The sequence below is a fragment of the Falco biarmicus genome, chromosome 6 (genome assembly GCF_023638135.1).
Source record: "Falco biarmicus isolate bFalBia1 chromosome 6, bFalBia1.pri, whole genome shotgun sequence".
Lineage (NCBI taxonomy): Eukaryota > Metazoa > Chordata > Aves > Falconiformes > Falconidae > Falco > Falco biarmicus.
The window spans coordinates 65,848,044-65,873,342 of NC_079293.1; the positions used below are offsets into that span (position 1 = coordinate 65,848,044).

At 39.6% G+C, this 25,299-nt stretch overlaps 1 protein-coding gene across 2 annotated transcripts in view; it reads left to right on the forward strand.

The window, feature by feature from the left end:
* The window catches only part of SESN1 (sestrin 1), an 85,110-nt gene that overhangs the window by 35,959 nt on the left and 23,852 nt on the right, over window positions 1-25,299 (forward strand). Inside the window, exon 1 of one of the 2 annotated variants that reach the window (XM_056343704.1) lies at window positions 4,004-4,058. The exons of the other annotated variant lie outside the window; for it this stretch is intronic. The gene's annotated coding sequence lies outside the window, so the exon portion shown is untranslated. Of the gene's footprint in view, window positions 1-4,003; window positions 4,059-25,299 lie in introns of those variants that run through there. 2 annotated transcript variants of the gene reach the window in all.

Below are 25,299 nucleotides of genomic sequence, written 5' to 3' on the forward strand. Positions count from 1 at the left end.
AGATATACATAAGATTACAAATCCTAATTATTTTATTACTGAGATTAATGTAAGAAAACCATAGGCCTAGCTGGTATTATGAAATCACATTTCCACTCTGAAGAAATTCAGGATCTTCTGTTATTCTTCTACATGTGACTTCAGCCTCAGATCACTGTGTTCTTTCCATAGCTGGATTCTTGTCTAACATGTACCACACTTAATTAACTCTGTGTGTAGTTGCTTTTGTTCACATGTCCCTCCTGCATTCCCCTGCACCTCTTAGCAGTCTCTGAAAGCTCGATAACCTTGTAATGTAGCATGCTTTCATTCTTCTGTTTGCGGACTTTCCAATCCCCAGGTCATCATCCCTTAGGACTCCTTTTTGAGTGTTCCTGTCCCAGCTCCAGTATGTATCTAATCTAACTGAAATTTAATCTAAGTATATATTTCTTCTAATTTCACTGATATATTTATTCAAGGCTATAAAGTATGAGTGTATTCTTTATCTCTTTTAACTTAACTTACTCATGTCTTCCAAATCAGCAAAAACGTCCTAAGGTTCTCTGTGTTATGAGTACATATGTTGTCTTGGCTACTCTGGAGTCATATATGTTTGCAGCATAATAAATCTTTTTAATTTTTAGATTTTTAGGAATCTTTTGTACAGTAATCTTAATTTAAAAAAACCCAAAACCTAGTTATATTTAAGTTCTGTTTTCCAACCACTTTATAATTTATATTGACATAGGAAATGCCATTCTTACTAATATTTTGTGACAACGTTATGACAAAAATATTGAGACCTATAGCCTGTAAGCTATAAGCTTGTCAAATATGCTATTTTGCTGTCACAGAAAAGATCCAGCTATACTAGCAATCTTAAATTTTCTCCAGCAGACAGGTAGCATGAATTGGTTACATTGCTGAAGTCCTTCTGCTGAGCATCCAGTAAGCAGCCTTGACAGTGTTTTGGAGTACGACTTGATGCATTGCTGGCCAAAGGGAGAATTTGTTCTAGCAGTAGTTATTAGGATGGACTGAAGGGTAACTCATTATGACAATAACCACACATAGAAACATAATCTATTGTTGGAAATTTTTTTCCTGGTTGTTGCTGTAGGGAAGGGAAAGATTCCTTTGGAAACAGCCCATACAGTAATTAAAATGTAAACACTGACTATATGTAATGTACAGGGTGGATTTAGACATGGATTAATCAGTACAGCAATAACAATAAAATGTATGCTTGCTTTTTGTCACATTCCTGAAAGCAAAGTGACTTTGGAACTGCTCTGTCAGGCAAGTCTGAGCCTATGGAGGGACAACAGAAAGCCTCGGGTACAATTAACATGAAACACGTCAGGCAGCCTTTAGGGAAAGTAAAATGTCATTTTTTTCTCCCCAGATGAGTTTCATTTCACTTTGCACATATTTCATGCCCAGAGCCTTTTTCAAGAGGCAACTCGCCATTTCTTCCCTGATAGATAGTTACCATCTTCTGCCTGCTATGTTCATTTTTCTCCTTGTGTTTTTACTCTCCCTATGGCCCCAAGTTTCTACTTGCCAAGTCTTAAAGCTCCTTTCTTACTTTGTGGAATTGAAGGAATGATGGCTATTGCCTTTGAGGTACCTGAAACAGTATTCTTTCTGCCTGTTTCTGCATCAGGTCACTTTTGTATTCAGTCCCTTTGTCGTCTCTCCTGCTGCAAAATGCAGAGACCAGGAAGCATCTAATACAATAGCTGAGGGAAAGAAGTGTTTAGGCTGCTAGGCAAGGTTAGAGAATTGTGATAATCTGATTCAATCTCTTGTGGATGTAGGTCATGGAGTTTTGTTTTTCTCCCTGAAAAATCTCCTAATCTTGCTTAAAAAATTGAAGCAGTGGTCTCCATTTCCTGTAGTAAGAGCTTTCAGAGTTCAATTGTTCTTGCTGCTAGGAAATAGTATCTCTGCAAGATACATATGTGTAAAGTCAAGTTTCCATTCACAGCAGTTTTCTGTGAGTTAATTTATGAATCTGAAAAATCTTGATTTTTTTCAGTCTTTCTCCTTCTCAGACATCTTAGAGATGTGTATGTGGATAAATGTATATGTGTAGGTATGTATATATGCAAAAAATCAACTCACCTCTCAACTTTCTCCTTCATAATTTGCCTAGACCAAGGTTTTTAAGCTGTTTACTGACAGGCCCCTTTATCAAGTCAAACAGGAGCCATAAAGATCCTTCCAGTATTTCCAAATAATTTTTGACACCAGGAAAGTTGTCATATTCTTAAACAGTCAGATCAGCATAAAGTATACAGGAAAGGTTGTTGTCTGTTCTACCTGACACTCCTACTTTTATACATTTTAGATCAAATTAGCCTTTCAGGCAGCTGAACCACACTATAAATGCACAGTGGAGCCTGATCCACAGTTCCCAGTGTTCTTTCTGGAGTTAGTGCTTTCCAGTGTGTACATGTTGATTATTTTCTTTGTCCTTATGTGTGGGATAGCTAGCAATATTAACATATGTTTTCATAGAACCACAGAATAGGGAAGGTAGGGAAGGACCTGAACAGATCTGTTAGATCTATCACGATGCTGCAGGGAAGAACCGATCGTTACATCTAGGCTGCGCACGAAAAGTTTATCTGTTTTAAAGACTACCAGCAGTCAAGACTGCAGAATCTCCTTTCTTTTCTCAGTCTCCTCCTCCTTAGGTCGTATGTCTTTGTAGTGTTTTGGCTTTACTCGTGTTCCCTCCCAGTCTTTTTCTCAGTCATCTTTTTTAGGCATCTGATCACTTTTGTTGGTGAGAATACAGAGGACAGCATTCAGTTCACGTCTTGGATATGCATTGACCAAAACAACGGGGTATTCCTGCAGAGTAGAACAGAGAGGTTTGCTTCCTATGTCTCTTGCAAGCTAAATTACTGTGTATGAATCACATTAAAGTCTTGGTTTTTTTTCATGTCGACCTCATGATACCATAATCCTTTATAACCTCAACTCTTTTCAAGCAGAGTGTCTCTAGTATCTTGTTTCCCTTTCCTGTCTTTGTATAGTTGGTAATTTTTATCAGAGAGTAATAATTTAAATCTCTTCCCTAAGATTTGTGTTCCCTTTAAGTGATTTCAGAACAGTTCTCCAATTTGTCAGGAACCTTTAGAAGTTCAAGTTTGTCGACTCAGGTTCCCTCTGTCCTTGCAGGCTTTGTATTATCGGTTCATTAATGTAAGCGTTCTCTCTATCCCATAATTCAGGTCACCATTCTGTGTAGAATCAGATTTAAGGGGTGCTTGCTGTGGAATCTCATGCACTGCGTCTTTTCTTGCTGGCAGTGAGCCATTTATGGCTGCTCTTTCAGCATAAGACAGTTTTATGTTCATACTGCTGTAGTCTCAAGAAAAAATTTCCTTAGGTTGAAGTCATAATTGTAACATGCACTACAGTCTTCCCTTCTTTAAATCTACTGTTCTGTTGTGGAAGGCAAGTTAGAAAGATCTGGTGAGGATCTCTCCTCAGCATGTACATCAAACTGATTTTTGGCTTTTGCTCTGTTGCATATTATCATCTAGGCACTTACAAACTTTTGCTGAATTTTTCTTTTTTTTTTTTTTTTTTTTCCTGTTCCATGTTTTTTCAGGAATTGAAATTCAGCCGGCTGAACTGGTTCCTTTTTTATTTCTTTCTTTAAATAAAAGCAGTGTTTCTTGTTTCTTTGTTTTTTGGTATTTTCCTCATCCTCCATAAATTCTTGAAAATAACACCAGCCATTTCAGTCAATTCTTTATATATTTAAGGTGAAATTAAAGAAGCCTGGCCAATTTAAAAAAATAGCTTAAATACACTCTGGCCTGACTTTCTGTCTTCTAGTCTGACAATTTGTGTTGATGTTGAGCTCTGAGGGTTAAAAAAGGAAGTTTAGATGGTTTTGTATGAGTATGTTACCTTTTTGTTATTTTTCCATTCCACTTATCTCCAAATTTCAAAATTTTTGCTTTTAATTCCAGGATAGGAGGACAGTAGCTGCTGAAATACTGGACCTTCTGCATTTCTGAGTTTTTGGCAGTCTTTTCACCTTTCAGGGCTATGTAAGTGTGTGTTCTATGATATAGCCATATGTCCATGTGTTACCTATGTCACAACATCTTGTTAGGACCTAATTGCATATGTTAGTGGAAACAGCAGCTGTACCAAATAATTCAAGTTATTTTTGACCATTAACAATATAGATCAAAATATGATAAGCAAGCAGGAATAGTGTTTGGATTATGGACGGAAGATCTAGACAAGGATTTTTATTAAGATAATATCAGGCTAGCTTAGCCTTGATACTTGAACTCTAACTGAATGATAGGTGGTTTATACCAATGTTTTACCGGAGAAGCAGCAATGTGCACTCTATTTGCCTTGACTTACTATTTAGGTCTAATAAAAGAGCAGGAAGTCAGCTATGGCTTTTGTAGCTGAAACCAGTTTCCTTGTCAGGAAAATGCTTTTATTTAAAAAATACATACTGTGTACACACATACTCATGCATTATATTATGGCTAACACAAAAAGTTTTAAACCAGATTTCTGAAAAACAAGCTTTTGATCCATTTTTGTGGAAGAAGGTCTTCTCAATTTGTGAATAGCATTTAAACAGTGCAGTAGTCCCTAGGTTTATCAAATACCAGTGAATTGTTTACCAAAGTCCCAGTAATTTACAATCAGATGAATGACAAGAATCTTTTAAAGATTTGGATTTTTTTTGTTTATGCAGGCATATTTGAAAAGATGACTTTTTTCAGAATCTGAAAAACAGCTAAGTTTTCTTAGCAGTAGACTTTGACAATGTTTGTCTGATTAAGTTGAAAATGAAATGTCTTGTGCCAAGTGAATACAGAAGTTCCCTTATAAAGGAATGGTTGCATCATGCTAATTTAAACTCTGAATAAATCTGCAAATACATTTAATTTTTTTGCAATATAACTGTATATTTTGCCTCAGAAGTTTGTAATATATTTGTATTTATTAAACAAAGTAAAAACAAAATAGCTTTTCCTAAAAGAAGATGAGTGCAGCCTACCAATGATTCTTTTCTCCTTCATTTTCTGCAAATCCCCTTTTGATCTGGAATGAAATCCTTTTGTAGCCACTCTTTATTGCCATTTCTCCTTGTGCTTACCCAGATTAGTATTATTGTCTAGCAGTCAAGTCACGGCCTAAGACCTGGGCCAGAGGACCAAAGAGTCTGGAGCAAAGTGTCTGGTCAACAAGGCTGCCACTTAAACCAGAGACACTTGCGCTTGCAAGCCTGTGTCACGGCTGGACGGAGCTGGTATTGGGAGGCAGGTTCTGTGTTACAGCTCAGGCTTCCCTATCGAAAACAAAGGCTGAAATTCTACTTGTAAACCATTAGGCAGGTGTGCAAAAAAGACAGTATTCCTGGAAACAGGCTGGTTGGCAGGGCCTTTTAGATATTAAAGCACAATGGCAAAATGAGTCATGCCAGGCTTGGTTATACACACTGTAATTTATGACCAGAGTTTTACACTGCAATTTTAAGCAAGTATCTGTACTAGTTCTCTAGTAGCTCCAGTAAACAAGACCTGAATTTCCAAATTGGCAAATAAAACTTCCTTTATTTCTCCCATTTTTTTGAAGGGGGAAGAAGAGCATATCACACAGGCTTTCTAGACCACTTTTAAAGACTGTTGCAGATCCATTTAAACTTTTGTGCTAGTCTTACTGAGTAACACAGCATATGTTTTTGGGGTAATGTAACCCATGTCTTTTTGCCAATTTGTTTAGAAAAATGATATGCATTAAAGTATTTGTATTATACAAGTGTTTATCATAGATAGCATTTCCAAAGATTAATAACAGAATATATCAAAATTTACTGTATCATTTTAAGCTGTTATCACACAGGCTATAGAGCAAGCAGATTTCTTTGTTTTGAGGTTTATGATTTGTCAGCTGTAGAACTTCTTCATTGTGCTGGAAGACACGCAGCAGAGAATGCCAGTTCCCCTTCATGCTTTGCTTGTGCATTCTTTGAAACCATATTATTACAGATCAGGTAATGTGTGGTTTTGGTTTTGAGGGTTTGAGAAATGTTTGAGAAATAGAGGAGGCAGTTTCTTCAGCATGCAAACTTTGTGGATGCCCAGGTAGTGGCTGAGTGATGCCTTGAATTTCTTTTCTGTCCTCCCCCTTTTATACTCATTGTATGAAATCAGCATTTTGACAATAAATTGACATCAGTAAACCAGCAGAATTTTTTGAGTGCAGCTACAGAGCTGATTTTGAATTACAGGTAAACAAAGTGCAGATATTTGGATTATGCATATTTAAATTTGCTGATTTGGGAGCTAAGCTTTTCATAAATAGCTTGTCTGAAGCTGAAAAGGGCCAAAATTTGGAATCTTGCTTGGCTCATCCAGTATTGATAGGCAGTGTGAAGTTCAAAAATTTAAACTTCAGACTTGCAGTTTTCATGTTTAAAGCCCAGAATTGCTTGCACGTATGTCACTCACCCAGAGCTTTTGTTATCCTAGCGAATATGAGGATGAAGAATTGAAACTGGATTTCTGTCTTTATTATAATATACTCCTACAGTGTCTCTTATCAGATCTTAAAGTGCTTACACTTTCACAAGGAAACCACAGCAGTAGCTGTTCCCAAGCTGACTTGACAGTACTGCAAGTACAGCAGCATATGTTTACATATTTTTGTCTGTAGTCTGTTTTGCAAATGTTGTTCCATACATAACCCAGCTAATCAGTAAAATACAAGCTCTTTTGAGTCCTGATGTAAATAAATGTAGGCTGGCTTATAAAAGCTTCTTATTGATTTGGCTTTCTCTTTCTTGTTTAAGCCATTTGTAAACAGAGTTTTAAAAAAGTACACACATAGTTTGTGACAGTTTAACCAAACCCATTTTAAATAATCAATAGCAGTTTAGCTACAAATACTGCATATAGCTAAGGCTATAAAAAGACTGCTTTCTCAATGGATTTCATTTCCTCTCGCAATAGTTACCTGCTGAGCATAGCAACTTGGATGAATGCTCTCTGTTTTTGACTTCTGACAGTCTGATGAATTCTCTAGAGTAAGAATGAATCTGATGGTCATCCAGGATTGAGCACCATCAGCAAAGCTATTTTAGCTGCTTGAATTCTGATACCATTTCTAGTTTTATATGGTTGTTAATGATCTGAAGAGAGTGATATTGCAAATATGTATCTGGGATGTAACTTGACCTTCGTTATGACTGGATGTCTTCCAGGAGGCATAGGGCTGTTTCTTACATTAAGAGGTGGGATTTACTAGCTCTGAAATGGTGAAAACAGTGTCACAGTTACACAGTTCCTGCACTGAAGTTGGCTTGCATTCATACGCCTTCCTGCACTGTGTTCATACGCCTTCTTGCACTGGCACAGCAAGTATAAGCTACACTCTGTAGACATGCACTTCAGACTTTTGGATCCAGATGAATTTGCAAGCCCAGCTGTGCAACTGTATGAAACCTTTTTTAAAAAGCTTTTGTTTATGGACTAAGTATATTTCATATGGAATCACTGAGATATGGTGCAAGGGCAACCAAATAATGCTGCTTGAACACAACTACATTTTAAAGCAGATGTAAAAGAACTTTTTTCAGACACAAACTGCGGAAAAAGAATTGCCTCTTGACGATAAAATGAGCTTTCAGTTTCAGATAAGTACAGTGCTTGGATAAGTAAGATTAACGTATTTAAAGAGGACAATAGTAATATAAATTATGTGAGATCTTTGTAGAATGGGATTTTGTATTGAATTTGATTACATATGTAGGCTTTTCTCCTTCATGGGTTAGTATACTAATTCATATTATAATTTGACCAAAAAACAGATTTCAGTCTTTTTTCCCTAAGTATTCATTTACTGTTACAATGTTATGGTAGTTCTGAGAAGTTAGTCATTGACTGGGTTCCCACTGTGGTAACTGCTCTAGCATGATGTTTTCTTTCTGCTGCCCTCCAGTGAGACCGTAAGCTTCTAAGTAGGTGAAAGACATGTCTTTCTAACTTTCTCTGCATGGGATATTGTTCTGTGTAGATAGAAGTGCCTGATCATTGCTGCAAACTGAGTCATAATGATGAGTAAGCAGCCAATTTAACAGAGAAGAAAATCTAGCACTGATTGAAAAATAAAGGTGGAAATAGGAGTTACATGCATGACTATGGCAGCGCAGGCACAATGTTTTTATGTAAAGAGTTCTTGAAAGGAGGCAGGGAGTCCTAAGTTACTTGTAGGAGAGGAAAGGGCTAATACCATTGGGTGTGGAGAGATCTCCAGTTTTCCAGCAATCTTCTTTCCCTGTCTTTACTGTGTCATTGTACACACATCCTGTCTCTGGCACAAATGGTCACAAATTAGTCTGAGGCTCCAGCGGAGGGAAAGATACTCATCTGAGCCATATCACTGTCTGCCAGAGCTGCACTCAGTATTGTTTCCTCCTCTTTTTGCTGTGGGATTGATTTTTGTTGTCACATACTTTCAAAGGTGAGCAACCATTAGTGTCTTCTAGCTACTGGAGGCAGATGGAGAGCATGCAAGGTGTAGCTAGCTGCTCTATGGCTGGACATGCTGAATGGTAGTCATCTTGGCTTTCCTGAGGCAGCCATGGCATTTTGGAAGATCCATGTAAATGAGCTTACCCACTGTGGTATGTATCAAGTTTCTGCCAATCTGTATTCTTTCTTTGGGAACAGACTAGAGGTACCAGCTAAATTAAATAGAACATGGGACGTTTAAATAAAGGTCTTTCCTTAACGTCACAGCAGAATGTTTTGTAGAGCCACATGGTGAAACAAATTGCAGGGAAGAGAGCTAATGGCCTTTCTGAGAACTTGATGTGCATCTGTTACTTTCCTTTGGATCAGACTGTACCCGTATTGGCTCTTTTTAAGGCAGCACTGGCTGTCTTGATTGACAAGTAGTGCTGCTTCTGTCAAGTTGAATCACCTTCAGTATCATTCCCTTAGGTGACTGTCTTGTCTCTTTCTTTTTGTGCTTACCTTGGCTTTCGTAAGTTCCAGTGCTTGGAATCTTTCACAGATGCTTACATCTAACCATCTGGCTCACCTCTGACTAGAGCCCTTTTTTTCCTTCCCCTTCTCATCCTCCTCTGTCTTTTCATCTAGAAGCTGGTTGGGATTCTCTTCACTGTCCTATTCATTCAAGTTTGATGGAAGCTCTTTCTCCTCTGCTCTGCATTTCCTCTGTAATAGTTAGAAATAACCTTTCACATTGACTAGTTATCCATTCATCACCAACATCTCACCCTAGCTGGGTTCTGTGCTTCCACGTTTCCGTTTCACCTCTACTTATAAAACTTGAACAAAGTTTCCAAGCATTACTTCCCTTAATCAAGTGTGACAAGTTTTTTGAAATCTGAATGTCAGGCACTTGGGTGAAGTCTTGCTTGGATACTCACCAGTCCTGCTTTTGTGCAGATTTTTGTGAGTATATTGAGGGTTCTCAACAAGCCTTTTATTAACAGCTGTGTGTTTTTGTTTCCCTTTGCGTGTGCATTGAGAGGCTTGCTGATAACCATCTCTGTTCTTTGATGCAATGACAGGGCTACTACTGTTGTGTGAGAAAAAAACCTAAATGGGCCTTCCAGGATGTAGGACAGGATTGCTTTCTGTTTGCAGAGTTCCTGTGAGCAGAGAAGAGGGATATAACTGTAGTTAAATTGCCAGCAAAAGAAACAATGGAAGAGTGCATGGGTGACAAGTTCCTTCTGAGCTTCAACTACTGTTAAGGAAGCACAGTTGACTGTTAAGTGTCTGTCACTAGACCTTTCTTGCTGCTGCTCTTCAGTGTGGAAAAGTCTAGTCCTGGCTTGAGAATGGGGAAAAAGATACGAAAAGTTAGGAGCTGATTCTCCAGTGGATAACCTGTGGATTTGTTGGATCAGCTAGAACTGGGCATGCCAAAAAACTACTTGAGAGAGGACTTTCAGCCTCCAGTTGTGCCAGGGTGAGGGGAATGGAATTCCTCCCTCTTTAAAGAGCATGCATCAGCAGTGCATTAGCCACTACTTGTTCTCTTCTTCAGTAGCAGAGAGTTGCACAGAGCAAGTAGAATGTTTTGCCTCCATCTTCTGAGGCAAAGATGAAGTAACGAACTTGCTGTCCAAAGCCATTACCTGTCTGTCTCTGAAGAAGTAACCTCTCCCCCTGTTAGAGTAACTAATAATGGAGCTGCTGGAGAAGAACAAGAAATACTCAAGAATTAGCAAGAGCTGTTGCTAAAGTGGGAGTGTATGGAGATGGCACCTAAGCCTTTGGAAGCACTCTTTCCAGTGGTGTACTGCAACTGATTTTATTAGGGAGAAGGAAGAGCGTGCTCTGCGCATTTTTTTTTTTTTTTTTTTTCCCCTCCTTCTTCCCCTGCCCTTATCCTCTGCAAAATGTTGTTCTCAGGAGCAGTAAGATTGCGTGCTGCTGCTTTTCCTAGTAGCCTTATTCCCCTGCTTGGAAAAAATTATCACAAAGCCATTGTTCTTTAGAAATTTTAAATCACTTGTTTTTTTATCCTTGTCCCCCTGCTTTTCAGTCACAAATCTACTGTGGACCTAAAAGAACTGAGAACAATAATGCTTTGAGCCTCACTGAAGTTGAGACACCTGCTGTCAGCTGTACTTTGTCAGGCACTATATTTGATGCTGTTTTCTCTAGATTTGCATTTGTTTCACTTTATATCTGGATGAAAATACAGTTGTAGACACACAGCAGCAGCATAATAGAAGTCTCTCTTAGTAATATATTCTGTGAGAACTGGTGGAGTGTTGAATTCTTCAGCAGTTAGAAAGAGACAATAATATTTTTTGTTTGTTTAACACTGACGAGTCATTCTGTGAACACAGAATAATTCAGATAATGATACCAGGTAAAATTTAGATTTTAATGATGAGGATATTTGAGCACTCTTTACCTTGGGAGTCATAGTGTGTCTATCATTAGAGGCCTTCAAACAGGTTGGGCAAACATCCATCAGGATGACAAAGCTGTAGCTGAATCTGCTGAAGCAGGAGGTTAGTCTTGATTAGGCTTTCAGGGGTCCCACCTGTCCTTTTTCTTTATGTGGGATAATTTTGTAATTTCCTTGTGACTGTTTCTTAAGTATTCTGCATGGTGAGCTGCACAAATTTTTCAGATGTGTTTCTCTTAGTGGTCATGGAGATTAAATAATTGAAGAATATGTACATTTTTTCTGTCACTTTCCATTAGACATTTCTGTACCCATCAGGTAAGCCAGGCAGAGTTCAATAACTATATATTGAAACTAAACAGCTGCTCACTTCACAAAGTTACCTCAAAATAACAAAGCTGTTGGCTAAACCTCTTTATCACTTGGCTAGCACAGAGTTTTTCTCCGAAATCCCACTTAATCCAGAGCATGTATCTCTAAAATAAGTTGTCTAACCAGTATTTCTTCTCCTGCTCTGGTATTTATAGCAGTGGAGCCTTTAAGAAAAGAATTAATTGCTATTGTGGTAGGGGTAAAAACCCCAACTAAAATCTTTTAGCAAATGTTCTAAGCTTGTTCTTTCTTTTTTGGATAAAAATAGTGTTGCAGCTGTGATAACAGCACATGAGATTTGTGAAGAGAGGTAGTAGCTTTTCTTAATGAGCTCATATAATTGATAAAAGTAGATAAGCTTTTAAGCCTGATCTGAAGTAGAGCTTGCCCCCTGTAGTTTTCCAACTACATTAGTTGATCTAATGAAATACATTATTTAAAAATAAACCTTATTTTTCTTACAGGATTCTTTGGTAGATATTTTGCAAACCAGAAATTTTGTATTCAGTGATCTTCCTATTTTGCTCCTGTGGGATTTCTGTTCTTCAACACTGTTCCACATGAAAGAGATTTCTGCTCTAAGTATTGTTAATGGAAGACATAGTATAGGGGAGACTAAATGCAGGTAAATAGGATTTACCCTCTTCTAATTTGGGCAGAACTGGGATTTAGTTTGTGAGAGCACTAGACAGTTGCATCTACCCATTCTTGGGTTTTTGTGATGTTCTGGTAGACCTTGTGAATAACCAAAGAATTTTCGGTCAGTTTGCCAGCAAGTAAGTAACATCTATTGGTTTAAGGAAGAAGGTACATAAATATTAATAAACTTCTTTCAAAGGGTTGGGAAGTTTTTTGTCTTTCAGAATTTAAATTCACTTTCACTGTAATGTCCAGGGAGCTTTAAATAGTACTTCTCCAAAATCCATTCATGAGGAGATTCTGTCCTGTTCCAACAGTGTACGTTTGTTCAAATAGGGCACTCTGAAGTGCTGTTAGTTCTTGCCTATAGCAGCAGAATACTTCCTAATTGAAATAGGTATTCAGAAAGGAAGATTGCTGGGTTTGGAAATACTGTTTAGAAAAATTATTCTTCAGAGTATGGTATGCTGAATTACCACAATAGCAAACCTCTTCTTTGAAGGAACCCTTGTTCTTTCCATAGATTTTCTTTATGGAAAATAGGGGGGAACCCCTAAAAGCCCTAGTTATGTGTTTCCAGGCAACACAGTAAATATTCTTCATAGAATAACCTTAAGTATGCTCAGAAGCTTGTCATATTTGTGTGGCTGTGCTGTGTTTACACAAGCTGCCTAGGTGAGGTCACTTGCTTTGCAGTGTGATTGGTACATGCCATGCTATTAGCAGCTCTGCTGCATGGAGACCTGGCTATTCATAAATGCCCAACTCACATCATGAGGTTACATTGAGGGAGCCAAACTGCACTTTTTGAGACCATAATCCTCTAGCTACGTGCACTGAAGCAGAGGACCTGTGACTAATACTCTTAAGGAGTTTCAATGAGGCAGATGCCTGGCTGCATTCAGATGCAAGGTGTTTTTTCATTTTTTTAAGGTTCGCCTCATCTTTCGTAGCTCTTAGAGAATGGCAATCCAGTCCTTTTTGTCGTCATATAAACAAGTAGCAGCACTAATAAACAGGGAGATGCAGCTATCTTATCTGTGCTGACTTTGCAGCCCAGACAGAAATAAGTACCAAGAAGCCCTCCTTTTTTAAGCAGTAGAACTGCATAAAAGTGTGATGAGCTTTAAGGAGGAATTGGTTTTGCTACATTTATTTCCATCTCCTTGATATGGATTCCCTGGGTATGACATCCAGAGTAAGGAATGGACCATGAGCAAGTTACTGCAAAATGAATAGTCACAAACGTGTTTTGAATGACAGTATCCTTCTTACCCTGTAGGATATAAAGCCATGCTTAGAAAATGCAAGGAGTAACACTCATGAATACAGAGAGTATACAGTAACCAGATAACAACTGTATGATGAAATCTGTTGGAAGGAGGCATTCGTCAAACAGTATTTGTCCTAGGGCTTTAGCTTCCTCACCTACATGAAGTTAAGGGAGAGTGAGAAGATGGCTGTTATCAAGGTAGTTTCATGCTCTGGCATACCAGTGGAAACAGGGTTGTGTTGACTTACAGTAAAACTGCATTTAAAGGATTAACTTTGCAGCCATAAGAGTAGAAAAGTGTATCACCTACAGAATGGGAGTGTTTCGTGTCGTTTGTACAAATAACAGCAAATAAGCTGATTAGCTATTTGAATTTCCCTGGGGCTATTGTATATTGATATTCTTTAGTTCTACCCGAAATTTGCGTGGAGGCAATGTACTCCCAAATATCTGTGGCTTGTTTGTTTCTTAGATATAACTCAGTTTCCCAGTGGAATAGCTCTCCTCTTCTACAAGTAATATTCTGGTTATGATTATGTAATAGCTTGTGCGATCCCTTGGAAAAAGTGTAGGCTGATAAATATTACAGGTAAGTAATCAGAATACATTCACAACGTGTTTTGTGGTGCTGTTGGACACACCTGAACTAGCTCTGACAGGCTGGTACAGTGCGGTGAAGGACTGTGCCAAGAGGTCTCAGGTCTCAGAAGCCATCCAGCTTTGCTGCCTAGCACTGTGCTACTGTTAGAGCCCTGTGCTGAAATGGCAATACTGCTTCCAGAGCTGGCTCGGTGAGCAGTTCTCTTTGGCACTGTGTGTCATGGCTAAATAGTCCTTGTTCAAATCAATGGCCCAGATTCTTGCAGAGCTTTTTCATAAAGCTCTTATTGTATCCTGGATGAGACCAAAGGAAGCAAATCACATGTTAGGCTATGTTACAGGCTAGGAACACCAAGACAAGACGTAGTATTGTACATTTTCACCTTGAATGCTCTTTAGCTTTGGCTGTCTTACAATAGGCGCATCAGAAATAGGCAACTTCAGTTACCAGAATAGGCTGGATTTTGGATGAGATGAGAAGACGAGAAAGGATAGGGGAGGGATTAATCAATGAAAAGAGCTAGTTGTGTGTTCTTGTCTGTCATCTTATTCTAAGAAGTGATGCATAAATTCAAAGCCATAATAACTTTTGTGTAAAGCAGAATGTTACAGCATACTTTGGAAGCAAGAGGAAAAAACCTTAAAGCCAAGTTCTCATCTCCCACTCACTACTCCTCCTTCCAGAAATCCCCACTTGCCCCTCCCCATTGTCAATATTTACACTAGTTATATTGGAGTTGTACAGTTATAAAAGTCTTAACAGAGAATAGCAAGATCATCAGTTACATAAAGGAGGGAAAACATGTAATCATTATAGCATGCCTGGGCAGCCTGTTGCAATTTACGGCTCTTGGTATCTGCTAGCTGTACCTGGTGGGGATGGTAATGATGATTTTTAGTATACAGCTTTAAAAGAGAGAGAGAGAGGGGCATGAGGGGACAGTATAATTTAAAGCACCATAGAAGTGTTAAATAGCTGTAACACAGACCCCCACTTCATGCATAAGGCAGCCTGTTCTATCTCTGCTGTGTGCCAAGAGACTGAAACAGAGGTAAGGTTAAACAGTATGTACAGAATGCAAGGGCACAGTTTCTTTTTGCTTTCTTATCTGTACAGACTTTTCAATTGACTTTTAATCCTTCTTACACGGGCTGATCTAAAAAATCCCATCAACACTATTTATAAATGGAGATTTTTTTAATAACTCAGCCTTACCCAAGCAGACAGTTTTCAAATTGCTGCTGAGTGCTGCTGTATTCATTAAATCTCTTAGTGTTGCCAGCTGTTTGCTGTTTCTTGCCTACTGAGAGGCTTTGAGTCCCTCTTTACTTTGGGACTTAACTATTTTTGTTAAATTGTTTTAACAGGTACATCTTTTGTCACTGGCCTGTAGTGTTAATTGCAAAGTTGATAATAGTTTGATGTCTCTGAAAAGCTCTGTGATAATTAGATGCTCTTTGTAACCGTGGTTTGTAGTGTTTGTTCTGAAGAGGAGAAATAAAGCGATCTAGATTTTCTTTCTCAGACACTATAGATTTAATAACATATAAGTTTGTCTCTAAATAATGCTGCTGATTTGACAAGGAAATTATAATGAAGTCCATAGAGTTACACTGAAGACTAGTTTTTGTATGTAACTGCTGCTGTATGAACTTCTGACGTAACCAGCTGGAATTGTCCCAAACTTGAGTGAGTGTTTGTCCAAAGAGAGAAGACAAATACAGTTGCTGCAGTGGAAGGAATAGATAGGCTACCATTTTATTTTCACATTGGATTTGGTGTTTCTGTTGGCTAGCGGCTCTGATTAATAATAAAACTTGAAAATTTGATTCCAAGAATTGAACCCATCTGCAGAGGTTATACAATGAAGTTCTCAGGCCATTGGGAAGAATTTAGTTGCAGTTCAGCCACGCTTGGGTAAACCCATGTTTTCCATGAAAATGCCTGCCCTGTCTTAAACTTTCACTGTTTGAAACTTCAGTGAAGTTGAATCACATATCAAACCTCACTCCCTGAAACTGCTTTTAGTCTGAGAGATGCGGTTTCCATTCATTGCTGATGTACTACTCAGCAATTTATGAAGCTGCTGTCCTGGCTGAGTCCCTATAGTAAGGGGTCTGTCCCTAAGCCAGACAACCAGAGGAATGCTTTTCCCTAGGAGTCCTTGGTCCCAGATGCTCTTTCTTACTCTCTGCACCTAAGCCTCTGGTTTGCCATCTTTCATTTCCAGAAACTGCCTTTTCTGGCTCTGTGCTCTCCCCTGTCCTTAATGACCAGTGGATCCAGCTGCCAGGCACAGGGAAGGACTGCAGCCTGTTTTCTTCTGCTTTTATGTGTGTATGATGTACAGGGAGAGTTTTCAACCTCTACCTTCCAAGTTCTTCCAAGGTAGAAGGAAGTTTTGGTGTAATACTAGCTGAAACTCAGCCTGGATATAGCAAACTCATGTAAAGCTTCAGGTTCATAATAACAAGCTCAAACCCAGATAAACTCTGCCAGAATTTGGGTTTCCTAGAGCAGGTCAGACATTTTCAGTCTGCAGGTGGCTTTGAGAATGAGCCATCAGCAAAGCGTTAACCTGCTCCTACAGAGCTGGAGGTCTTTTGGAAATAGCAGCAACCTGATAGTATATCAGAAATCACTCTTGCATACCTTCAAGGGAGGTCTTTGCAGGTGGAGGTTTAGAGGAGAACTGGGGGGCTGCTTTGCTTGCAGGATGTTGTCCTGAAGCTTTGGTGTATCACTCTAACGCCTTTTACAGTTCTAGTTCTCATGTCATGGAAGAGCTGAGCTGTCCTAGTCTGAAGCAGTGGGGGCAGGAGACTGAAAACAGTAAGAGCAGAAAAATGTTATCCTGATTTCTGTCTGTATTACCTGGTTTTGTATGACCCAAGTCATAGTGACTCTTCATATGTGTGCTTGCTGGAACTAGCACATGCTCTAAAGCAGGGGTCCTCAAACTACAGCCCGTGGGCTGGATACAGCCCCCCAGGGTCCTCAGTCCAGCCCCCGGTATTTACAGAACCCCCCCCACCCCCGCCGGGGGTTGCGGGGGGAACCAAGCAGTGGCAGATGACTGCCTGCCACTGCATCCGCGTGCCGGCCCCCTTGTTAAAAAGTTTGAGGATCCCTGCTCTAAAGGGAGGATATCCTCTGTTCTGCCCATGGCACCAGTAAGTAATCCCTAGTGCTCATAGTAGTAGTGTCTAGAGTCAGGTGAGCAGGCAGGGCTGCTGTACCAGAGCACAGTTCAGTTAATTATAGCCCAACCAGGCTAACAGTAAGCAATTCAAAATAGGGTAGTAAGAAAAGGAAAATCAGATTCCTGCTACAGTAATTTCTGATTCTTTGAAGTTAAGTAAAGAATTAACGGTGGGGAAGGTGGAACAATGAGAGGAATGAAGGAGGTATGATGTAGGGAGGAGGGAGCTGGGGCTGGGAAGAGGGAAGTCAGCTTGTGACTGAATTGTGATTAGCGTGCACAGATCTGAATCTGAAAGCCCTGCTGTTCTCTATACATTCTCATCTCTTTTAGGTGTCCTCCTCAGTAACTGGCTTTTGTGTTCTGAATTTTGTGGCTGTATTTGCTGAAGGGGCTTCTTACCAAGGAAGAACTTGGTGTACAAGCATTACTAGTACATGTGTATTAAGGAATACACAGATTCGTGGATATCATCCAAATGTAAAGAGTTCATGTGTCTACATTTGATTCATATTTAAGCAGATTTTCATTACATAAAATAAGTCATGAACCCAGGGTCCTGCTGAAATGTCTTTCAGTGTGTACTCTTCTGAGTCTCCTATCTGCGTTTGGCTGTCCTAGTCAGTTTGTAGTAATACTGGGCAAAGGAAAAAGCTGGAAAATAATTTCACAGTGTGGAACAGACATGCTGGTTCTTAGAAGTGTCACTTAGAAGTTAGTTGAAAACCTTGGAACCTTTCTTTCTGGGTCTTTCCCCGCCCACTTTTCACATAATTGCAACAGTGCTGCAGTAAGTTTTTGGTTTAAGGGCACCTAAGATGGGCTCCTTTGCTTACAGTTTGTAAGCAGCAAGCCATGGAGATTGTGCCCTTCCACTACAGGAACTCTATGTTTTCCAGGGTAACCTACACAATATACTTATGTAATGTTCAAGGTTGTTAACAGACTAAAAATACGTGCTGCTTCTCCAGACAGTTTGCTTAAATCTTCAAATCTAATTTGTTGATTCTAGTTCCCTTCATGTTCCTTTCACAAGGTACTGTTAGTTACAAACTTTCTGAGCAGCTGCCTACTCCCTTTGCCCCTGAGACAACTAGGGGCATGGGCTAAAGGTTGTAGATGTTCTGATCAGGAAGTTCACATTAGCAGTTGCATAGCTTCTCCAACAGTTGGTGGAAGTTTTGTGTGAGGAGAGGAGGAAAACATATTTAGGGAGAGGTTGTATAAAACATATGGGAAAAATGGATGCAGCTGTATTCCTTCAAATCTGATGGTGACCAAAATAGCAGGATGAATGCCATTAACATTTAGTCAATACTTTGCTAGTGTACAGAGAAAACATGAAATAAATTGCTTTTAGAGGTTTTACTATTTGAAAACTATAATGTAAAGTGTTGTTGTCAACAAACTGTTCAGTAAAAAAACCCAACAGTTATTATGTTCTTGCATTTTATATTAATGTTTTAACCACGCATAGCTCAGTTAATAGTTAGTAGCATACTCAAATGCAAAATTCAATTACTTTAAAATAGGCAACTTCCATCAAGAGAGTTTGTTCTAAAAAGGAGTGGAAAAGGCATTTACTTGCCAAGTTCAGACTTTTGTTTCTACTGCAGCTTTTGATGATATTCCTGACTTTTAAATAGGCTGCGGTCCTTCCCATGCTCTAGGTGCTTGGGATTAAGCATGTTTTCCACTACTGTGGACTGAGAATTTTTAGCCAGTAGCTCTCAACGTGAAGCTGATTGTTTTGAGACTGGTTTGGACACCTCTGTGTCCAATGTTCCTTAGCATTGTACTTTTAGGAAAAAGTTTTGCATAGTGACTTGTTTGTGGCTGTTCTCTCTTTTTAATAGCCATATAAATGTCAACAAGCTGGCATGCAAGGCAGCATAGCAGGGTTGTAGGATAACTGGCCTGTACCTTTCTGTCACTCTTGTATCCAGATGCCTTCTTAACTTACCCTCTCTCTTGGAGAGTGTTCTTGTGATTCCTCTATACTCAGCCCTGGATTTGTGCCATCTATCCCATACATGCTGGTTGCTTATTACCAGACAGGCCTGTCAGTGCTTGAAGGATGTAGTGCCCCTCTCTTGGGAAACTTGTGGCTGGTAAGGCTTTCTTAAAACAAAGGATCATTTGTTGATATGTAGAGCAACAATTCAGAGACAAGAATATTGAGCCAAAAATCTAAATGTATGTTATGTTTTTATGTGAATATCTGTCTTGTTATGAGGCAGAGCAGTCAGTTGTGTTGTTTTTGTTTCATCAGTGAGTACGCGTGCAGAGAGTTAGTCTGTTTTTAGGATCCCATAAATAGTGCTGTCATTACCCACACACATTCCTATTCCTGCCCAGCCCTCCCCTCCCCTCTGGAAGATTGTGTAGAGAAGTGAAAAAAGTAATTTGGTCATTTGGGGCTTCTGGTAGCTCTGTAAAATGACAGCTGCATGCATACACCCAGGCGTCTTGATATGTGTGGGGCAGGTTCAGACCTATTATATATGCAATACTTTGGAGGTAACAGGCAAGTGCCCAATGAGCCAGCTATGTTCTGGATGCACTGCCTGTTACTTTTCATGTTTTTTTAAAATGTATTCATTTAACATAATGTATGCTGGCCACCTGGACTATGCACACATTCCCATCCAGAAATGTGCAGCCCTTACCCCATGGTTTCTTTTATTGAGTCTCTCCCTGCAAACCAGCTACCCAGCTTACCTCTAGCTACTTTCTTCTTCCCTCTGCCCCTCAGAGCAGCCATGCTTGAGAAAGGTTCAGAGCTGTTAGAATTTGTTAAGTTGCTGTATCACGTGAAACAGGGCAAAGTTTTCCACTCCTAACATATTTGCTGTACAAGTTTATATGGGAGTTATCTTTCTTTCCTGTTCAGGTCAGCTTAGGCGTAGTCGGACAATGATTTTTGGTTGCTTGTACAAGACCATTTTCCTCATCCAGGGCAATGTGCTGCCAGAAACAACCTCAAGTCTCAAGTGACCCTAGTATAAAACATTCCCTTCCAGCAATGTCTTGATTGTATTTCAACAAAATAATTAATGCAGGACAGCTATTAAGAAAGTGCCAGCCTGTGCATGTAATGCTGCGTTAATCTTCTATAGCCCTGAGAATGAATTTACTGTAGAAAATGTGGTTCTTGCATGTGGAAGAAAGAATACAGATGATAATGCAATATGAATTCAAGGACACAGGGTTTTGTTTTATTTTATTTATTTTTTTCTTACAGAGCAGAGAGTTAGCCTCTTGGAAGCAACAAGAGGGGTCCAGGAACCCCTCTTATTTGCCACAGCTGAATCTCTCTTTCTGGATCCTGGTTAGTGCAAGCTCTAAACTTCACCTGCTGGCTGTGGACATGCAATCACCTTGCCTTAGGAAAACTACTCCCACGAGGCCTAAGTTTAAATCTAGATAGATGATCCTCAGGAGTCCTCTCTTTCCCTAGCCCAATGCCTGAATTCTGTCCTGCCAGTCTTTGCTGGTTGAAAACCTAATGCAGGTCCTGGCTCTGGTTTCTCTGTGAGACCCTGGTCTCAGCTCACCAACTCATCCTGGTCTTGTTTTAGTTATCGTGCAGTGATCCTTGACAACTCCAGACCTATGCTTTGCCAAGTAATTCCTGATTTGCTACAGCTCTAGGAGTTGGTCTCAGGCCCTTGTTGGCTAAAATCCAAATTTGATTTAGCCTCAGCCTTACCAGCTTCAGAAGAGTGTGATGGTCCCTGTAAGTTTCTTTTAAGTCACATTTCACATAAAGTTACAAATCAATCATTACTCTTACAAAATTTATCTTTATATTTACAAATATAATAGAATGAATTATTTTTGTGGTAGTTTCTCTCAAGAGGAGGACTTCTCAGGAAGATGGCGAACACATCCTGATAAGGAGAAATCATCCTCTCAGTTGTTGTTAGCAAAATAGCTATGTCAGCAAATGAAGCAGAGGTTTTGCTCGTAGTTTAGTTTACAGGCTTCAGTGATTATTTTTGCATCTTCATCTGTAGTGAAAATGCCCAGTTCTGCACAAGTTTTCATTTGCTGCATTATTTTGCTGACTTGGAATCCCTGCTGAGCGGTTAGAGGGCAGTTGTCATGCTGGTGAGAAACAGGCAGACAGGTATAGATTTGTAGCTTTACTGACAAAATGAGAAGGTGTTTGAATGCTATAGCTTTGTATCCAGTAAAACAGATTTATAAGCTCAAATGTCAACTATAAACAGCAAACCCATTTTTTAAGGACATTATCCCTATTATATTACTGTCTTAGTAAAACTTGTGTGTGTTTAGTATGGTATCTGTGGATTTTTATTTATTTACTTGTACTTTATTTACTTTACATTTGAAAACCAGTACAAATGAGGCTTTAATGCTAGCTTGATTGCAAAATATTGCTTCTGCTATGGAAATCTGGGAGCACTGTGTCTTCTGCAGCACATCTGCTCTATTTTGTGTGTGGTTTCAGCATGTTTGAATCTGAAGGGCTACACATACAGTACTGGCCTTTCCCAGGACTTTTGAAGTATCACATAGTATATTAAAATGCTGTATAGTATGTAGTCAGGGTGGTCCAACAACAGCAGGTAGCCTTTCCTCTCTCACAATAGCAAGTGGTTGATTTAAAATTTAAGGAACAGTGGTTATAAGGCTAAAATCCTATATTGTGGTTGACATTTTTTAAAAAACCAAACAAACAACAAAGGCACTTAACAGTATTTGAGCAGAAAGTGCTAGAGTTGGTTTCAATTCTGTTTTGACTTAGTTCTCCTAGCAAATATGCTTTTGGGAAGGTAGGTGGGGGAAGGTATTAACAGTTCTACTGTTCAGACATCATACCACTGCAGACAGGGTGTTGCAAAGCCTGGAAAAGTTTATGGGTTTACTGAGATTCCAAGCCGCACAGTTGCAGAAATCTCCCTGTGATTTTATAGTTGTTCTGCAGGGACCCAAAGCCTCTGTGGCCAGTGGAAAAGCACCAAGGTGGCAGTGTGGGTAGGAGAGTAAGAAGGTGGTCCTGCAGGCACTTTGGTGGCAGGCCAGCTTGTCCCAGGGGCCCTTGAGGGAGCTCTCCAAGCTTTGGAGAAAGCCAGGATTTATGAGGATGCAGAGATTGTGCTGTGTTAACATGTACAATGTCATTGAAGCATATGTTGGTAGTGGCATTGCAGCTTGCTGCACCTGCTCTGGAGCTTGTCAGAGCAGGTGATGGCTGTAACTGTTGCTGGTCACAGGGCAGGGTTGGCCCCCACTGGTCTGGAGGGCTTCTGGTCCCTGCTGTACCCCCTAGGCAGGTGTTGGTGTCCTTTTAACTTACAGTAAGAGAAAGAAACTGAATATTAATGCAAGGGTCATAATAGTAAAACCCACTGTAGGAAATGGTCTTGATTGCCGAGTAGGAGGCAAGATCAGATCTTTTAGGATTTGTATCTAGCAGGAAAGCAGTGCTTTTTTCAGTTCTTCTGTTTTAGAAAGCAAGGGCCAATAAACATATTTGGGTCAAAATGTCTTAGCTGCATCCTCTCAAATAGGGAAGAATATTCTTCTGTATGAAGAATAGTGTGTTGTCTGCATTTAAACAAAACACCAATAATAATTGACAAAACTGACAAGAAATACCTGATTCATCTGTTGGTCATGGTGGTGCCCCTGCCATAATTCTCCTCAAGCAGAGGTCTTCATGGGTTTGTCTTTGAGTATAAAAGTCAAAGAAACAGATCTGATATGAAAATGGCATATCTGGTATTATCTCCTTAACTTATAACAGGTGTTGAATAGTACCTAGAGGATGATCTGTTTTCCTAACTGCTGTCATGAGATCAGTGATGCAGGTTACTCTTCTAGGATGATGTTACCTACTTTTGTACTTAACTTTTTGCCAGGATAATGTTCTAAAGGAGTTGATAAATCCTATAATATCGTTGTACTCTCGGCTCTATATATTTGTTGTGGTTTAACCTCAGCTGGTAACTAAGTACCACGCAGCTGCTTCGCTCACTCTCCCTCACCAAGAGGGATGGGAAAGGAATGTAAAACTTCAGGGTTGAGAAAAGAATGATCTAATAGGTAAACCAAAAGCCATACATGCAGGCAAAGTACAACAAGGAATTCATTCACTACTTCCCATTGGCAGGCAGGTGTTCAGCCATCTCCAGGAAAGCAGCACTCCATCATGCATAACAGTTACTTGGGAAGACAAACGCCATAATGCTGAATGTCGTCGTCCCCTTCTTCCCCCAGCTTATATATACTCATCATGACATCATATGTTATGGAATATCCCTTTGGCTAGTTCAGGTCAGCTGTCCTGGCTGTGTCCCCTCCTAATTTCTTGTGCCCCTCCAGCCCTCTCGCTGGCAGGGCCCAAGAAACTGAAAGGTCCTTGACTTAGTATAAACATCACCCAGCAACAAGCAAAACCATCAGCATTCTGTCAACACTGTTTTCATGCCAAATCCAAAACACAGCACTGCACTAGCTACTGAGAAAAAAATCATCTCTATTTCAGCTGAAACCAGGACAATATTAAACAAATATGGAGAGATATTCAGTCTCGAGGAACTTGCAACCTTATCATCAAGATAGGTCATTACAGAAAATGCAAGGGGAATACAGCTTTATAGGTATTTGGGTTTTTTTCCCTAATAAAAAAATTTTGATGGTTTTTCGAAGCTCACAAACTTGGATAAATAGCATATATTATTTGGGTCACAGCTAGACATTGAAAACTGAAAACAAAAGAACTGATTTTTCATTCTTTCCTGTCTGCTGCTTTGAGGCACATTAAGCATGTGCCCGAAAATGGCAGGTATAAGAAGCAAGCCACAAAACAGTTCGCCAAACTGCAGTTACTGATACAAGGGTTCCTGAATCTCTAGTGGTACTTCCCATATTAATTTAGTACTATTTCACTTGATTTTATCTTACTGTAACTATCAAGCTATAGAAAAATAGTTGAGACTCTTCTTGAAGTACACTAAATGACATGGCATGCTTTTGTTGCATTTCATTCTTGCCTTTTCATGGGGAAACATTGAATTAAAAAAAAATTATTTAGGTTTTGGCTGTAGTGAGGATTTACGTGGGATTAAGGTTTGACTTGAAGTCTAACAAAGCATTTTACAAATCGCTAGTTTGTTCCTTGGTGAAGGCTCTGCAGAAATAATTTTTTTATTTGTTATACCTGCAAAATCAAGTCAAGCGTGAGCCTCTAGTCAGTTTCAAGCAATTTTCTAGAAATGCACTGGAGCTCCTAAGGGTAAAGATGACAAAATGCTTCTGGTGAGAAGAGCTTCTGGCTTGCGTGTCTGTATGTACCAGAGTGTGAAAGTAGGTTTCAGTTGCAACTTCTTCACGGGACACTTGCACAGTGTTTCCTGCATACTTACTGTAACCTCACAGCAATGCAGCTCTGGGTCACTGGCTGTCATGGTCTCACCCAAGTCCAGTCAGCCAGTTGTAACACTGCAGTACTCCAAAAGGCATTTTTTTCCCCTATGTGTTTGCAGTTGTGTCCAATTTCTGTTAGAAGCTAGTAATGAGATGCATTTCATTGCTTTTTCTTCTCTTTCCATATAAAGACTAGTTCTGAGGTCCAGTGCAGTTTAAAAAACCCCAGAAGCCTTAAACTCACACAGAGATGATTGTTGGCCTTCCCTTGCATTGAAGGCACACATTTGCATTGTGTAAAAGGTTTTGTTTGCAGTGGGTTGCCCAGACTGATAAGGTAACCTCCATCCCTGTAGGACAGGTCTTCCAACAGCATCTTTTTGCACGATAGTGGTGAAGCGTGGTCAGACAACATTCCAGGTAGCATAGCAAGTAAGGTACTGCATTGTCTCATTGCTCTTAACTGAATCTATGAGGACTAAAAGTTGCAGGAAGTTCCCAAGAGTGGATTTTCACTCAACTGAGAAAGGATATTCATCCCTTTACAGTATTCATCTTGGGGAGAGAGAGCCTGAGAAAAAGATAGTAACATGGATCCCAGCTCCAGGGAACCGTGTGAAATGTCTTAGGCATTGTTATGACCTGGCAGTTTGCTAATTGAAGGGAAGAGGGGGGACTTCTTTAGGCTAAACGAGTTCTAGACAGCTATGAACTATGTTAGATTTTATTTTTCTTGATTGAACTCCAAATACACTCTTTTATTAAGGTTAAACTAGTTTTGTTTAACCTTAATGTTTATTTAGTACTGAGAAAGAATGCAGAGTGGCTGGCAGACTGCAGATTTTCCATTCCCCAAACAGTGGCAATTCACAGCTA